The following is a 14567-nucleotide window of genomic DNA, read 5'->3' on the forward strand; positions in this document are numbered from 1 at the left end:
TACTTCCCCAAGCACTGCCAGGAATGAAGGACCCCTGAGCATAGAGCCAAAAGTAGACCCTGAGAGTGGCCCCAAAACCACCACCACCAGCAACAACAAAAATATGGGGCCGGGTAGGTGGCGCTGGAGGTAAGGTGTCTGCCTTGCAAGCGCTAGCCAAGGAAGGACCGCGGTTCGATCCCCCGGCGTCCCATATGGTCCCCCCAAGCCAGGGGCGATTTCTGAGCACATAGCCAGGAGTAACCCCTGAGCGTTAAACGGGTGTGGCCCAAAAACCAAAAAAAAAAAAAAAAAAGAAACAAAAATATGCTAACATAAGGCCAAAGCAATAGCATAGTTAGAGGGCATTGGCCTTGTACATGACCAACCTGGGACAGACCCAGGTTTGATCCCGAGCATATGGTCCCCCGAGCCTGCCGGGGCAATTTCTGAGTGCAGAGCCAGGAAGAACACCTGAGCACCGCTGCCGGGTATGGCACAAAAACAAACAAACAAAACCCCACTAACCATGGTTCTATACTCAGCACAACATAACCAGAGGAGTCCCCTAAGCATCACTGGGTGTGTCCCCCCAAAAAAGCTCAATGTTGATTAAGACACATCCGTACCCCTCAAAAATATAACTGGAGGTGACTCAAAGAACTGGAATGCAGGTTTGGGAAATCACATTTCCACCAGGAGTGACTCCAGTACTGCCAAGTATGACCTCACCCCAAAATAATCACAGATGGGGAAAAAGCAATAATGCACGTGCCTTGCACGTGGTAGATCCAGGTCCAATTTCTGGCATCCTATATGGTCCACTGAGCACTGTCAGGAGTAATTTCTGAGCGCAGAGCCCAAAGTGACCCCTGAGCACTGTCGGGTATGACCCAAAAAGAAAAAAAAAAAAAAAAGAAAGAAAGAAATAGGGGTCGGAGCCGTAGCACAGCTGTAGGCTAGGTCATTTGCCTAGCACACGAATGACCCGGGACAGGCCTGAGTTTGATCCCCAGCATCTCATAAGGTCCCCGGATCCTGCCAGGAGCAATTTCTAAGCGCAGAGCCAGGAGGAACCCCTGAACCACATTGGGTGGGACCCAAAAAAACAAAACAAAGGAAAAATGAAAAAGAAAAGAAATAATCCAGAATAACTTGCACATTCTGATTCTGTTTTGTTCAAGCTTTATTGTTGCAAGTCAGCCCCTGAAGAGGTTGACTGATGGAAGGATGGAGGATGAGGTCTTTCCCCTCCAGCTCCGAGCACACGTCTGCCACCCCATCCAGCCGACGGTTCTGAGGTGAAACGGCGGGTAAACAGCTCACAGACAGTCAGGCTTGTGGAAATATTAGCTTTATTCGGTGGACAAGACTGAAGTCCAAAGTCTCAGCCTTAGTTCCAGCAAAAAGCCTCTCGCCTTCCACAGACCCTTGTTTTTATCCTCCAGAATCAGGTACCACCCAATGGTGGGATCAGATACCACCCAATGGTGGAAGCAGAATCAGGTACCACACTAGGGTGGGGGCAGAATGCCAGGTCACACCCTATGGTAGGGCACAATCACCAATCAGGGTAGGGTCAGTAACATAATAATCCCTAAAATATTTACATACACAACACTTTATGTAATGGATTGTGTCATGTAGAAAAATGGATTATGTCATCTCAGAAGAAAGCTGGCAACAAATTGTTAGAGGAAACAGTTTTGAGGAGATTACACTGATGCTTCGGTATTATTTCTTCTCTTTTTTGGTGCTGGGCTTCTGTTCCACCAGTAAGTCACATCCCAGACCCCATTATTTACATTCTTAACAACCGTTTTTGCTTTTAAATTGTTAAGTATTTCATACACAAAGACAAAGGAAATATGTATAACAAATATAGTAAGGATTTGTGTCTCCAGGATCTGGCTTTGCCAAACCCTAGAATTTTGCCATATTTGGTAGGACTTCTGCAATTTAGAAAATTACTTTTGGGGGGGGTGGTGGTAAGGAAGAGAGATTGTACAGGGGTTAAGTCAGTTGCCTACAGGGGACCCTGGAAGTTTGATCTTCTGCCTTTCGTGGCTCAAAATGAAAGAATAATGATTAATTTTGTTAGAGGACAGCAAACTTCAGTGCTCAGGACTTACTCCTGTCTCCATGATCTCAGGAATCATTCTTAGCAGAGTTTAAGGATCTGTCTCTTGCAAGGTTGTGCTTTAACCCTATACTATCTCCTCAGGAACATTATTTTTTCTTTCTGGTTTTGGGTCACACCGGCAGCGTTCAGGGGTTCTTCCTGGCTCTATGCTCAGAAATCGCTCCTGGCAGGCTCGGGGGACCATATGGCATACTGGGGTTCAAACCACCGTCCTTCTGCATGCAAGGCAAACACCCTACCTCCATGCTAACTCTCCGCCCCCCCCCCTTTTTTTTTTACTTTGGGACGTGGGCACACTATTTCTGTAAAACTGATTGGTGGGGGCCCGGAGAGATAGCACAGGGGCATTTGCCTTGCAAGCAGCCGATCCAGGACCAAGGTGGTTGGTTGGAATCCCGGTGTCCCATAAGGTCCCCCGTGCCTGCCAGGAGCTATTTCTGAGCAGACAGCCAGGAGTAACCCCTGAGCACCACCGGTGTGGCCCAAAAAAACAAAAAACAAACAAACAAACTGATTGGTGGTCCTAGAAATCGCTCCTGGCAGGCTTGGGGATGGAACCCGGGTCTGTCGGGTCCACCACGTGCATGGCAAAAGCCCTATGGCTGTGCTATCACTCAGGCCCCTTTCATGAGTTTTGTTTGAAGAGAAAACTTAGGGACCTAAGAAGCACCCCCAAGCATTCAGAGATCCCACCTTTTGTTTCTCACTCCTGAAGGCAAAGTTCCAACACCCTGAGACACATTTCCGGAACCAAGTGTGAAACTTCTCAAACTGGGCCACCTGCTGGGCTGGCTTGTCAGGGGAGAGGGAGAGGAGATTTGCTTCCCTTTGTGCAAACAGAGAGAAGTGTCTCCCAGATCCCACTCATCTACTAGGTGATCAGTCACTCTGGGCCTGACTTGCATTTCCTGCCCAGAGAGGTCAGGACAGATGAGGGTTCACAGCCCTCAGACCCCAGGGTGCAGCGTTTACTCTGGCCTTACCAGGTCTTTTGATGTTCTAGCTGTTAAGGAGTTTTTGCTGCTGCTGTTGATGCTGCTGAATTTTTGTGTTTTCTGTTTTTTCAACCTCCCAGGTCTTGCAACTTCTGGGGAACAAACTGGCAAGAGAGAATTACTTGGAGGTGAGTAGGAGAGAACCAGAAGGGCAGGGATGGGGGACCGAAACGAAGTTACTGGCCTTGGGTCTTGTCCCTCACACAGCCTATAACTGGAGGTGACCTCCAGGAGCCAGGCAGCTGGCACCATGATCAGGAACACTTGGTCGGAGTTGAACCTACTTGGGGCCAGAGTGGTGGTAGGGCATGGTGGTAGTGATTTGCCTTGCACGCTGCTGACCTGGGATGAACCTGGGTTTGATCCCATATAGTCCCACGTGCCTGCCAGGAGCGATTTTTGAGTATAGAGCCATGAGTAACTCCTGAGCACTGCCAAGTGAGGCCCCAAAACAAAACAAATCAAACGAACCCACTTCATGTCAAAGGCACCGCTGGGTCAGTCTATTTTTTTTTTTTTTTTTTGGTTTTTTTTTTTGGGTCACACCTGGCAGTGCTCAGGGGTTATTCCTGGCTCCAGGCTCAGAAATTGCTCCTGGCAGGCACAGGGGACCATATGGGGCGCCGGGATTCGAACCGATGACCTCCTGCATGAAAGGCAAACGCCTTACCTCCATGCTATCTCTCCGGCCCGGTCAGTCTATTTTTGCAGAAGGTCAGTTTAGATTCCCTACATATCACGAGCTGCGTAACCTTGGATAAGGTGCCTAAACTGCCTCAGTTATCTCTTCTGTAAAATGGGAGGGTTATACCATCAAACTTTTTTTGAAAGAGTGCTATTTATTTGTTTGTTTGTTTTGGGGTTTTGGGTCACACTCAGCAGTGCTCAAGGGTTACTGCTGGCTCTGTGCTCAGAAATCACCCCTAGCTGGCTTGGAGGACCATATGGGATACCCGAAGTCGAACCACCATTTTTCCTGGGTCAAAGCATGCAAGGCAAATGCTCTCCCACTGTGCTATCTCTCCAGCCCTTCAAACATTGTTTTTCTTTTGTTCTTTTTGGGCCATACCCAGCAGTGCTAAGAAGTTACTTCTGGCTCTGAGTTCAGGATTCACTTCTGCCAGGCTTGGGGCACTCTATGAGATGCTGGGAATCCAACCAGGGTCAGCTGTTTGCAAGACAAGTGCCCTATCCACTGTACTATCTCTCCAGCCCCACCATCAATTTTTGTAAACATTAGGTAAGGATTGAATGAAGTCGGTGGTCGTTGAAGGAAAATGGTTCCCTCCATGGAGGCCCGAATGCTGTTATGAATGGCTTTGGATGGGGGAGCAAAGAGCAACCTCCCCAGGAAAAGACCCAGAGGGAAGGTGGAGAAGGGGTAAGGAAGGAACTGCTGGGTTTTCCTCTCCCGCATCCTCCACCCCAGACCCTCTTCTTCCCCCGAACCATTTTTTTTTTTTTTTTTAGTTTTTGGGTCACACCCGGCAGTGCTCAGGGGTTACTCCTGGCTGTCTGCTCAGAAATAGCTCCTGGCAGGCACGGGGGACCATATGGGACACCGGGATTGGAACCAACCACCTTTGGTCCTGGATCGGCTGCTTGCAAGGCAAACACCGCTGTGCTATCTCTCCGGGCCCCCGAACCAATTTTTTAAGTTCTTTGAGTAAATTCTGCTTTCCCCCTTCCCCTCCAGGCTTTGCAGCAGCTGAATCCTGCTCCCAGCCCTCTCCCTTCCACCCCTTTTCTTTTGGTGGGGGGTCTCACATCCAGCAGCGCTCAGGGGTTACTCCTAGCTCTGCGCTCAGAAATCGCCCCTGGCAGGCATGGGGGACCCTATGGGATGCCAGGATTTGAACCACTGTCCTGGATGTAAGGCAAACAATCTACCTCCATGCTACTCTCCAGCCCCTCCTGCACCCCTTCTTCTCCTCACTGAGTGCTCTCTCCACTCGGTAAGCCCTGGTAGCTAGGCCCTTGCTCATCTCCTGCACCCATGGTCTCTAACACCCTTTTAAAAATTATTTTTAATTTTTTTTTGGGTTTTTTTGGGCCACACCTGGCGGCTCTCAGGGGTTACTCCTGGCTCTGCACTCAAAATCACTCCTGGGAGGCTCAGTGGACCATATAAGTTGCCAGGGATCGAACCCGGATCAGCCGAATGCAAGGCCTAACACCTTTTGCAAATGGAGTTCTTGCCTTCCTAGACACCCTCCTTGAAGCCACATCTCTTCATTCAACTGTTCTTTTATGAATTATGATTAATACACAGATCACCAGAAAATCGTGCAGGGGGTCGTGCAGTGGCGGGAATTCACCCAGGATGATTTCTCAGGCGTGCCAGCCCTTCAGTGAATATGCTCAGACGACAAAACCCCTTGGCAGCTTGAACTACACCTTTGAAGAGAGAAAGTTTTCTTTCTTTCTTTTTTTGGAGAAGCTTGGGCAGAGCTCAAGGGTTCCTCCTGGTTCTGTGCTCAGAAATCACTCCTGGGGGGCCGGAAAGATAGCACAGTGGTAGGGCATTTGCCTTGCAAGCTGCCGACCCAGGACCAATGGTGGCTCAAATGCCGGTATCCCATATTAGTCCCCCAGCTTGCCAGGAGCTATTTCTGAGCACAGAGCCAGGAGTAACCCCTGAGCGCTGGTGGGTGTGGCCCCCACAAAAAGAAAAAATTGCTCCTGGCAGGCTCAGGGACCATATGGGGTTCCAGGAATCAAACCCAGGTCAGCCTTGTGCAAGGAAAACTCCCTACCTACTGTGCTATCGCTCCAGCCCCAAGAGACCCTGATTCTCTTGTTTTGTTTTTTTTTTGTTTGTTTGTTTGGGGCCACACTTGGGATGCTCAGGGATTACTCTTGGCTCTGTGCACAGGGGTTACTCCTGGCTCTGCACTCATCTGCATTTCCTAGAGGTGCTCCAGGGATCAAACCCAGGTCAGCCACATGCAAAGCAAATGCTCTCCCCTCTGTATTATAAATCCGACAATAATGAGTTTATTTAATTTATTTGGATTCATTGTTTTTTCTTCTATTAAAATGTCAGTTTCTCAAGGCAGAAGTTTTATTCTGCCCACCTTTGTCACCCTAGTCTCTCAGGCAGAGCTGGGCATATGGTAGTGCCCGGGTTAGTGTTTGTTGAATAAATGAAGAGATTAATTTCCGGAAGCGCTTGATTATGATAGCGGTCAACAGTTTTCCTTGTAACTGGAACTGGGACTCTGTAATAATAATTGAAAGCTGGGGCCCAAGAGATAGCTGCAGTGGTAGGGCATTTGACTTGCATGTGGACAACCTGGAAGGGACTGGTTCCTTTCCCGCATCGCGTATGGTCCCTCAGCCTGCCAGGGGCAACTTTTGAGTGCGGAGCCAGGAATGGCCTGAGTGTTGCTGGGTGTGGCCCAGAAACCAATCAATGAATGAATGAACCAATAAATAAATAAAGTTTAAAAAAATAATTGGGTGCCAGAGAGATAGCCTGGAGGTAAGGCGGCTGCCTTCCATGCAGAGGGACGGTGGTTCGAATCCTGACATCCCACATTGTCCCTCGAGCCTGCCAGGAGCGATTTCTGAGCATAGAGCCAGGGCGCTGCTGCCGGGTGTGACCCAGAAACAAACAAACAAAAAGACAAATGCTCTACCACTGTGCTATCACTGGCCCAAGAAATCAGTTCCTAATTGTAGTTTTCAAGCAAGGGATTTAGTCCTGCCTGAATCTAAACATATAAACAGAGAATCCATGGGGCCGGGCGGTGGCGCTAAAGGTAAGGTGCCTGCCTTACCTGCGCTAGCCTAGGACGGACCGCGGTTCGATCCCCCGGCGTCCCATATGGTCCCCCAAGCCAGGAGCGACTTCTGAGCGCATAGCCAGGAGTAACCCCTGAGCGTCACCGGGTGTGGCCCAAAAACCAAAAAAAAAAAAAAAAAAAAAAAAAAAATAATTGAAGGGGCCGGGTAGGTGGCGCTGGAGGTAAGGTGCCTGCCTTGCAAGCGCTAGCCAAGGAAGGACCGCGGTTCGATCCCCCGGCGTCCCATATGGTCCCCCCAAGCCAGGGGCGATTTCTGAGCACATAGCCAGGAGTAACCCCTGAGCGTCAAACGGGTGTGGCCCAAAAACAAAAACCAAAAAAAAAAAAAAAAAATAATTGAAAACTGTGCCTGGAACATGGTGATAGGAGGGTAGGAGCTTCCCTGTAGGATGCGAGGCCAAATAATAAACGTCAGCTTCTCAGCTGAGCCACTTAGTGGCTAAGGGAGCACTTAGCAAGTGCTCAATAAACAATGACCATGGCTACTCAAACCACAAGAGATTTCTGGGTCCATTTAACTGGCTGGCCTCTTCGGATGTGCCAGGCCCATCGTGCTCAATGTTTGTTGACTTTTGTCTGTGAACTGCTCAAGGGGGAAAAATTGTGTTTACATTGTCATGAACTTAGTTGTTTCTGGTAGATTCAAATCATGTTAAAACAGGCTGGAAAAATTACACACAGAGTTTAAATATGGGAGCCGGAGTAATAGCACAGAGGTAGGGGGGCGTTTGCCCTGCATGTGGCTTTCCAGGACGAACTTGGGTTCCATCTCCGGCGTCCCATGTGGTTCCCCAAGCCAGGAGCAAGTTCTGAGCACAGAGCCAGGAGTAACCCCTGAGCGTCACTGGGTCTGGTCCAGAAACAAAAAGTAAATAAATAAATAAACAAATAAATAGGGGCCGGAGCAATAGCACAGCAGTAGGGCATTTGCCTTGCATGCAGTCGATCCAGGACAGATTGTGGTTTGAATCCCCAAGCCTGCCAGGAGCGATTTCTGAGTGCAGAGCCAGAATTAACCCCCTGAGCACCACTGGGTGTGACCCAAAGACATAAACAAACAAACAAACAAGCAGCCAGAGGGCAGGTGAGAAGGAAAAGCCTGAAACTGTATGTGAGCATTTAGGCAGGTGTGTCTCTGGGCTTCGCTCTGTGTTCACAGGCAGGGGGAGCTGGAAGCACAAGCTGGGGCTGTTCCCTGACAGAGGATCCGACCCAATGGGCCTGGGCAGGTGGTGGGCAAGTTGGCACCAAGACAGGCTCTACGATGAACTTGGCAGGGCCCTTCACATCTGGGCAGCGGCAGGATCAGACAGCGAGCCTCGAGGGAGCCTGGGCCCTGGGCAAGGTCCTTCCTGGTGCAAAGGTGAGAGAGGAGAGAGTCCACTGGGGATGAGAGCCGCCTGGACTTTGAACGCACCGACGGCCCAGCCTTATTCGTGTGCGGGGGTTACTGATTCATAGACCGTTCTAGAAGGAACACGGGCAGCTCCTTGGGATACTGGAGACTCGACTTTCTGGGATTCCTTTTGTGCCCGGGTCCTGACTTGGGACCACGGGTATACAGTGGGCGCTTGATACATGCATCCTGTTGCTGTATTCAGCAGGTGCTCAAGAAGTGCGGCTGGCTCAAATAAACCACCCTGGGATAAGTACATGGCACACAGCAGGTGCTCGGGACATTGGCCCGGACGGTGGTTCAAAGGGCTGGAGCGAGAGAGTACAGTGGGTAAGGCCTTACCTTGCACGGATCAACCCTGATTCCACTCCAGCCTTCAATATGGTTCCCTGAGCACCTCCAGGAGTAACCCCTGTGTATCACCAAACAGACAAACAAACAACAGCAAAGGTCGAGAACATGCGCTGGACATGCAGGAGGCCTGCATTCATCCTGTACTCCATGACTCGCTGAGCACTGCGGTGGCGGTGCCCCTCAAACACTACTGGCTGTGAAACACCCCCCAAAATGACACTGAATGAAAAACAGTAAAGGAATCTGGCATCTGGCACACAGAAATGCTCCTCAAATATGGCATCCTGTGACCCTTTCGCCCACAGCCATCTGAGTATGGATGTCCAGGAGGACAGTGACGCCCAGAGACCATTGCGCTTCCATCCGTCCTTCTGTTCATTCGCCTCCCAACAGGCTCTTACGGCATCTTCTGTGTTTGCTCATCACCGTGAAAGGGATTTTCCCTCCTTCCTCACGCTCCAAAGGGAGCATCTCCTATGGTCCCTTGGAGCCTGCCAGGGGAGATTTCTGAGTGCAGAGCCAGGAGTAATTAAATTTATTTATTTAAATTAATTAAAACAAGATGGTTTCGAGGAGACTCATCTCTCTGGCCCCAAGCTGTGATTTTGCTTTTCTAGTTTTTATTTTTGTTTGTTTAGGTTTTTTTTTGGTTTTTGTTTTGGGGCTATCCCTGGCAGCACTCAGGGGTTCCTCCTGGCTCTGCACTCAGAAATCTCCCCTGGCAGGCTCCAAGGGACCATAGGAGATGCTGATAATCGAACCCAGGTCCGTCCTGGGTTGGTCTCATGCAAGGCAAATGCTCTACCCTGTGCTATGGCTCCAGCCGATGTCTATTTTTTTTTTTTTTTGGTTTTTTGGGCCACACCCGTTTGACGCTCAGGGGTTACTCCTGGCTATATGCTCAGAAATCGCCCCTGGCTTGGGGGGACCATATGGGACGCCGGGGGATCGAACCGCGGTCCTTCCTTGGCTAGCGCTTGCAAGGCAGACACCTTACCTCCAGCGCCACCTACCCGGCCCCCCGATGTCTATTTTTGGACCCACACCCAGTGACACTCAGGGCTTACTCCTAACTCTGCACTCAGGGATCATTCCTGGTGGTGCTCAGGGGACCAAATGGGATGCCGAGGATCAAACACAAGTTGGCTACGTGCCAGGCAAGTAAGCGCCTTCCCTGCTGTGACGTGGCTTGCTCGGGCCCCAAAGCTGTGAGGATTTGAGCCTCCACACTTGTGCTCAGTCTGTTCCAGCAGCTTCCAAAAAGGAACAGATCCACTGTGAGGGCCGGAGCAGAGTCATGAATTTGGAAGATCTGACTCAATTATGTTTTCTTTTACTACCTACTCTCAGAGCCTTCTGGCAGCCAGTGCTCAGAGGAGTCCTTCCGGGGTGCTAGGATCAAATCCAAGTTTCCAGCCTGTAAAACAGGTTCTTTGGGCCTGGATGTTTCTGTTGCTGTCAGAGTAGCTTTGGGGGGGTGGGACTGGGTATGTGTGGAAGTACAAAACAAGAGATAGGGACCGGGGCCGGAGAGATAGCACAGTGGTAAGTATTTTGCCTTGCGCACAGCCAACCCCGGTTCAAATCCTGGCATCCCTTAAGGTCCCTGAGCCTGCAAGGAGCAAATTTGGAGCGCAGAGTCAGGAGTAACCCCTGTTGCTGCTGGTTGTGACCCCATAAAAGTAAAAAAAAAAAAAGGGGGGGGAGAAACAGAGAGACAGAGAGAGACAGAAACAGGGACCAGGTTTCCTGCAGACTTCTGATGTGTAAGGGAAAATCTCAGGCTCAGTGGAGTGTGAAGATTGACTCCAGCAGTTTTTCACTCCCTGAACTAGGGTGTCACTTTAAGTGCATGTTTGGCAACTTCAGTTGTCCTGTTTTTCTTCTTCTTTTTTTTTTTTTTTTTTTTTTTTTTGGTGTTTGGGCCACACCCTGTGACGCTCAGGGGTTACTCCTGGCTATGCGCTCAGAAGTTGCTCCTGGCTTCTTGGGGGACCATATGGGACGCCGGGGGATCGAACCGCAGTCCGTCCTAGGCTAGGGCAGGCAAGGCAGGCACCTTACCTCCAGCGCCACCGCCCGGCCCCCTGTTTTTCTTCTTAATTATACAGAGAAATGCTTGACACAGCTCAGCCCCTGGGCTGAGGCAGGCAGAGAACTCTGGCAGTGGTTAGAGGCAGAGACAGAAGCCAGGGGGGTTTGCGACCTTTTCCAGGAGTGCTGAGGCCATGCCACCAGTTGCTCTGGCCCAGAGGGGCCACCCCGATTCAGGCTTTTTAAAAGGGAAGCCTAGGTCCCAGGCTTCACATGGAGAGGGGACAGACAGGCATTTTTCCCAGATAAAAATATCAACCTTGGGGCTTAAGCTATAGCACAGCAGGAGGGAATTTACCTCGAAGCACGTGGCTGACTCAGGTTCGATCCCTGGCATCCCATATGGTGTCCTGAGCTGCCAGGAGTAATTTCTCTTTCCTTTTTTTTAGTTTTTGGTTTTTGGGTCACACCCGGCAGCACTCAGGGGTTACTTCTGGCTCTATGCTCAGAAACTGCTCCTGGCAGGCCCAGGGGACCATATGGGATGCTGGATTCGAACCACCAACATTCTGCATGCAAGGCAAATGCCTTACCTCCATGCTATCTCTCCTGCCCCTGCCAGGAGTAATTTCTGAGCAAAAGTCTAGAGTAACCCTGAGTGCCACCGTGTGGCACCAAAACAAACACATGAAAAAACAAACTTGTTGGGGGGCCGGAGTGATAGCACATCTGTAGGGCACTTGCCCTGCAGGTGGTGGACCTGGGATGGACCTGGGTTCAATTACTGGCATTCCAGATGGTCCCCGAGCCTGCCAGCAGCAATTTCTGAGTGCAGAGCCAGAAGTAACCAACCCCTGAGTGCTGCCAGGTGTGGTCTGAAGCCAAAGTAAAAAATACCTTGGGGCCAGAGCAATAGGACATCACATCAGGGAAGGTATTTGCCTTGAAAGCAGCTGACCCAGGTTCAATTCTCAGCATCTCAAAGGATCCCCTGAGCCTACCAGAAGTGATTTCTGAGCACAGAGCCAAGAGTAAGTTCTGAGCTCAGCCAAGTGTGGCCCAAAAACCAAAATAAAACAAAAATCACTTGCACAGGCAGGACCTCACACCTGTACCTTATTCCAGGCCTCTGCTTTCCTTCTCTCCTTTGATCCTCTGAGCAGAAAACAACTATTCTCCAACTGCACTGATAGGGTGTGAAAGCAAACAACTTTGAAGAACTCTGGCAAAGTGCTCTTTTTTTTTTGTTTTGTTTTGGCTTTTGGGTCACACCCAACAGCGCTCAGGGGCTACTCCTGGCTCCATGCTCAGAAATTGCTCCTGGCAGGCTCAGGGGACCATATGGGATGCCGGGATACGAACTTTCCTGCATGAAAGGCAAATGCCTTACCTCCATGCTATCTCTCCGGCCCCAAAGTGCTCTTTTTGGGGAAGGCACATCTGGCCGTAGTAAGGGTTGAGTCCTGACTCTGCTTAGGGCTCACTCTTGGTGGGGTTTAAGAGACCAGATGGGTGTCAGAGTTCAAAGGTTGACTTTAAGGCTGGCTGTGTGCAAGGCAAGTGCCTTAAGCCCTGTCTTACCTTTCCAGTCCCTGCCCCTTTTTTTTTTTGGTGACCTGAGCTGACAGAGTCCCAGAATGGTTCCAGGGCTGGAGCTCTGAATTCAATTCCCTGAACCTTCTGCTAAACAAGCCTCAAAAACCAAAAATAAAAATAAAAATAAAAACAAGGCTCAGGGCTGGAGCGATCGCACAGCAGGGAGGAAACTTGTCTTGCATGTGGATTGTCCCAGTTTAATCTCTGGCTTCCATAAGGCCGGTCCCCCAAGCACCATCAGGAGTAATTTCTGAGCGCAGAGTCAGGAGTAACCCCTGGGCGCTGCCAGGTACAGCCCTAAAACCAAAACTAAATAAAAAGTCTCTAGAGATTCTGCATGAGGGCGAGAGGCTCCACCTGGCTTGCTGGGGGCTTGTTCCTGGCTTGGTGCTTGGAAATTGCATCCTCTGGTGCCAGAATCAAAGCTCAGGCCTTACCCATGCAAGGCCAGAGCTCTGCCACTGTGCCACACTGCCCGCTGGAGCGCCTGGCAGCAAAAGCAGAGCTGCCTGTTGGATTCCGACCTTTTCAACTTTTCAGTTTGGTTTTAAAGCTGATTAAAAATTATCAGATATATGGGACCAGAGAGATAGCACAGCAGAAGGGTGTTTGCCTTGCAAACAGCTGACCCAGTTCCAACGGTGGTTTGAATCCCGGCATCCCATATGGTCCCCTATGCCTGTTAGGAATGATTCCTGAGCACAGAGCCAGGGGTAACCCCTGAGCACCACCGGGTGTGGCCCAAAAACCAAAAAGGAAAAAAAAAAATCAAATATAGGGTTAGAGCTAGCACAGTGAGGAGGGTGTTGGCCTTACAAGGTTACAAGCCTTACAAGCCTACCCAGGTTGAATCTCTGGCATCCCAGAGCCTGGCAGGAGTAATTTCTGAATGCAGAGCCAGAAGTAACCCTTGAGGGCAGCTGATGTGGCCACCCCACACACACACACACACACAACAAAGAAAAATCGGGGGGCCGGGTAGGTGGCGCTGGAGGTAAGGTGTCTGCCTTGCAAGCGCTAGCCAAGGAAGGACCTCGGTTCGATCCCCCGGCGTCCCATATGGTCCCCCCAAGCCAGGGGCGATTTCTGAGCACATAGCCAGGAGTAACCCCTGAGCGTCAAACGGGTGTGGCCCAAAAACCAAAAAAAAAAAAAAAAAAGAAAAATCGGATATGTAAAATCAATCCCTACCTTGTGAAAACACCCCACCCTCCATATTTCCAACCTCAGGTGAACAGGCGTGAAGAAACAGGGCAGCCAGGAAGCATTAATATGCCAAGCCAGGCAGGAGAGAGTCAGGGACTCAGTGGCTTCTCACCCCGTGGTCTCTCTGCCCACCAAGCCAGACTGACCTTTATTTATCTCCCAGTAAAAATTCAAGCTTGTAAGGGAGGGTAGAGTAAGATCCAGGTGGGTTTTTACATATCAAAGGGCTAGGTGGAAAAGAAAGAGGAAACTGGGGGAAACGCCTTTGTTCTGGGTAAACAGCTGGGTGTCATCTAACAAGATATAGGACGTTTGGGGCCCAGAGAGATAGCACAGCAGCATTTGCAAGGTGTGGTCCAAAAACCAAAAAAAAAAAAAAAAAAGATATAGGAAGTTTGATATCAGATATACAGATATATCAGAAACTATCTCCCAGGACGCTGCAAACACACATATTCTGGTCAGTAGGGGGAGCACACGGTTCTTGCCACACCAGTCGCACCTGTTACACTCATTCTTATTTATTTATTTTTGGTTTTGGGCCACACCCGGCAGTGCTCAGGGGTTCCTCCTAGCTCTGCGCTCAGAAATCACTTCTGGCAGGCTTGGGGGACCCTATGGGTGCCGGGGATCAAACCCAGGTCTGCCCCGGATTGCTGTGTGTAAGGCAAAAGCCCTACCGCTGTGCTGTCCCTCCAAGCCCTGTGACCCTCATTCTCGAGTCCTTTGACAAGGTCCTTGCTCTCTGGACCTCAGTTTCTTCATCTATTAACCAGGCATTTGGAGAGGAATCCCAGGGTCCCAGCAGGCTCTAACAAGATTGGGGGTACATTAACCACCAACCCTTCAGGGCTCTGAGATTGATGAGAGTTCCTAGGCTGCAGGGGACAGGAGTGGCCCAGGTTCCTGCCCCATCTCACCTCTGCTCTCTACTCTTCCTGACAAATTGCGAGGCTTCTGACACTTTGGACTTTCGGGTCTCTGAGTTTAGGGAAGGAAGGTCTCTATGCGCAGGTCCTGGGGAAGTAAGGGCTGATCTGCCTTGGGAGCTCAGA

This window comes from Suncus etruscus, chromosome 2 (assembly GCF_024139225.1).
Source record: "Suncus etruscus isolate mSunEtr1 chromosome 2, mSunEtr1.pri.cur, whole genome shotgun sequence".
In the NCBI taxonomy this organism is placed as follows: Eukaryota; Metazoa; Chordata; class Mammalia; order Eulipotyphla; family Soricidae; genus Suncus; species Suncus etruscus.